We start from the raw sequence: 3,914 nt of genomic DNA, 5'->3' as shown, positions 1-3,914 counted from the left end.
AAATTAAAATTAAAAAAACACCAAGTTAAAGCAATGTCTCCTATTTCATGTAATGAAATAACAGTAATACTTACTGTTATATATAATATGCTAAAATTTTACGCTTTTCAAATTATAAGAAAATTTAATGGCCTTATTTTAATCAACTTAAAATTTATTTATTTTTACATATTTAAAATTGTTTTAACTTATAAATGCATTATTACATTTAGTATGATTATTATAGATATATTATTTTAAATAGATTTTACTTTTTAGAGCAGTTTTAGGTTCACAGCAAAATTGGATAGAAGGTACAGAGATTTCCTGTGCAGCCCCTGACCCTTCATACACACAGCCTCCCCGTCAATATCCCCCACCAGAGTGGTACATTTGTTACAACTGATAAACCTACATGGACAGATCATTATCAACCAAAGTCCATAGTTTACATTAAGGTTCACTCTTGGGTGTACATTTCATGGATTTAGACAAATATATAATGAACATGAATTCATCATTATAACAACATACAATGTAGTTTCATCACCTTTAAAATCCTCTGTAATCCATCTATTCATTTCTCTCCTCCCCTTAACCCCCGGTAACCAACAATGTTTTTACTGTCTCCATAGTTCTGGCTTTTCTAAATATCATATATTTGGAATCATATAGTATACAGCCTTTTCAGACTGTCTTTTTTCACTTAGTACATAACATGTGTTTAAGTTTCCTCTATGTTTTTTCACGGCTTGATAGTTCATTTCTTTTTAGCACTGAGTATTTCCTTATCTGAATGTACTTGTTATATATTTTATTTTACAAATTATGTTTTCATTTACTCATATCCACTTAATTTGATTATATGTCAGATTCTAAAAGATGTTGAAAAATACTGAAATAAAATTTAATTTTAAAAATATCTTAGATTTACATTTTATGGCTTTATCTTACTACATGTTTTTCCTCCCATTTTAGAGTCAATTCTTGATTGGACTTTAGGTTGTATAGGTTATAACTCTATGGTTATGAAACAAATTTATAATCTCAGGATATTTATAGTTCATTAAGATTGTTATTCTTTTAGTTTTGAAATATAAATTTCTATAGAAGAAAAAGAGAGTTACAGAAATAATTTGCAATAGGTATAAGAAATTTAAATTCTAGATGAGTTTTTCTCATCCGGTATTCCAAGTAACTAATCATTTTTTAAATTTATCCTCTTAAACCACACACTGTTGCATAAAATGAAAATGAAATGATTATATTAATTTTCAAACTAAAGTATTTTAAAATCTATGGACTTTGACCAAAACATAATGGGCCAATAGACTCAGATTCTACCAGATCAGCTTAACATGTCAACTAATCTTTTCTTTTTATTGGCTTACTTCCATTTTATTTGTTGCTATATTTTTATTTAATTCTTTTAAAGCAAAGAGTCATTTTTCATCTTTTTTATGCAAGAAAGACCAGTGGAAGAAACTTAATTATAAGTTAAATCAGAACACTGCTTCACACATCTTAAGCGTGACAATATACTTGTTTTACTGCCTATAAAAGGAGTCAATTTTACATTATATGTAGTAACAATTAACGGCTAATTCAACATAGCAAAAAATTACAAAATTAATTTGTTTTTAAGCTTGAAATACATTATCTGATTTTTGTATTAAATACTTATTATTTAGTATTTAATCAAGGACCAGGCGCGGTGGCTCATGTCTATAATCCTAGCACTTTGGGAGGCCAATGCAGGCAGATCACTTGAAGCTAGGAGTTTGAGACCTGCCTGGCCAACATGGTGAAACCCTGTCCTACTAAAAATACAAAAATTAGCTAGGCGTGGTGGTGCAGACCTGTAATCCAAGCTACTCCAGGGCCTGAGGCACAAGAATTGCTTGAACTTGGGAGGCAGAGGTTGCAGTATGCTGAGATTGCACCACTGTACTCCAGCCTGGGCAAAAGAGTGAGACTCTGTCTCAAACATATATATATTTAATTACGCTTTTCATTACCAATAACATGTTTGTATTCCATGAGCATTATTTTGGCTGGCTCTTAGGGCTCTGCATATAAAGGGTAATCTCAGGGGTCAATTTATAAAAATCTATGTTTTTCATGGGTAAATAAATGTAGCAAAACCTCAAACATTTTGAAGAAATACCATTTGACTTGGCTTCAATAGAAAACTCTAGTTCTGGCCAGGCACAGTGGCTCACCCCTGTAATCCCAGCTACTTGGGAGGCTGAGGCATAAGAACTGCTTGAACACAGGAGGCAGAGGTTGCAGTGAGCTCAATTGTGCCACTGCTGTCACCCGGACAACAAAGTGAGACTCTTGTCTCAAAAAAAACAGAAAACTCTGGTTTTGTCACCCTCATGGTCTCATTCATTTGTTGCCCATTTCTTATCCTTAAAAGGCCTAGTGCCCTGCTGCCATCACCATCACGTCACTTGATACACTCAGCTGAAACTTTTGCCTTAATATCTATCTTTCCTACTTCTCTGTAAGCAAGTAAGTCTAGGACCATTACTAATTTTCCTTAGCGTCCTGTTTCTAAGCACAGGACCTAACATATACTAGGTACTCAGAAAATATTTGACAAAGGAAGGGAAGGAATGGAGGAAGGGTAAGAGGGAGGAAGGGAAACAGGGAGGGAAGCTGGGCAGTGATCTTAAAGATAGTGGCCCATGTTCCCAGTGTGCAATCCTGGATCCAGAGAAAACAGAGGAGATTTCATTCACAAATTATTATTTTTGTCTGCTCTAACTTATCTGGGCTACCTGAAGGACTGATGTGAGTCACTTGTCTCTATTTTGCCTACCTCAGAATATACTCAGGGCAGAAAAGTATTAGGCATTGCTTGAAAATATTGTAAGGCAAATTAAAAACCTACAGCCACCTAAGGCAAAAGGTTATGGTTTAGACATACAATAGACAGCCTAAAATCTGGGGAAAAAAGTACTGAGGAAAGTTTCCTTGGGAATTTCGAGCATTCAACAGCACTCATGGGTACCTGGAAATTTAGAAAGCCACATGCATGCAAAAACAGAATAAATGCTTAGAAAAGACCTGAGGAGACCTTAAGCTTTCAACTTTGGCTAATCTCTAGGCTTAAGGTAAGCAGGAAGTGAAGGCTAAGGCAGAGTTGTAAATAGTCTGGCAAAGTATTGAAGGAGCAAATGTGCATAGAGCCAATCCAAAGATTTTTTGTGTGTGTTTGTTTTGTTCTTAGTTCCTGGCATTCAAGGAAAACTTTGTCAAACCACCAGCTGAATACAAGCAAAGGAACAAATATTTCAGTGATTATACATGACAAGGAATACAGTCTTTGCAGAAAAAAAAAAGTTAGGGAAAGTTATTAAACAGATGATTACAGCCTTGCATAATAAAGAACAGCAAGCCCCAGGGAAGAGGGAGAATCCAATATCCAGGGTTACCACATTATAACAGTAAAATGTCAAGTTTTTAATAAAAAGTCACAAAGTGTCCAAACAGGAAAGTGTAGCCCATTCAAAGAAAAAATAATAATAATTGAGAGAAACTGTCCCTGAGGAAGCCCAGACATTGGATTTACTAGACAAAAATTTTAAATCAAGTCTCTTAGATACGTTCAAAATGGTAACAGAAACCATAGACAAAGAACTAAAGGAAACCAGAGAAATGATGTATGAACAAAATAAGGATATTGATAAAGTGATAGAATTTTTAAAAGAGAACCACATAAAAATTCCAGAGCTGAAAAATATAACTGAATGATGAATTTACTATGGGAGCTCAATAGTATATTTGAGCAGGCAGAAGGAAGAATCAGCAAACTTGAAGACAGGATAATTGAAATAGTATAGTCTGGGGAGCATAAAGAAAAAGAAGTAAAGAAAAGTGAACAGAGGCAAAGGAACCCATGAGACACAATGAAGTGGACCAATATA

Source organism: Trachypithecus francoisi, unplaced genomic scaffold (genome assembly GCF_009764315.1).
Source record: "Trachypithecus francoisi isolate TF-2019V2 unplaced genomic scaffold, Tfra_2.0 Lachesis_group2, whole genome shotgun sequence".
NCBI lineage: Eukaryota > Metazoa > Chordata > Mammalia > Primates > Cercopithecidae > Trachypithecus > Trachypithecus francoisi.
Note: the sequence above shows the minus strand (reverse complement) of the source record.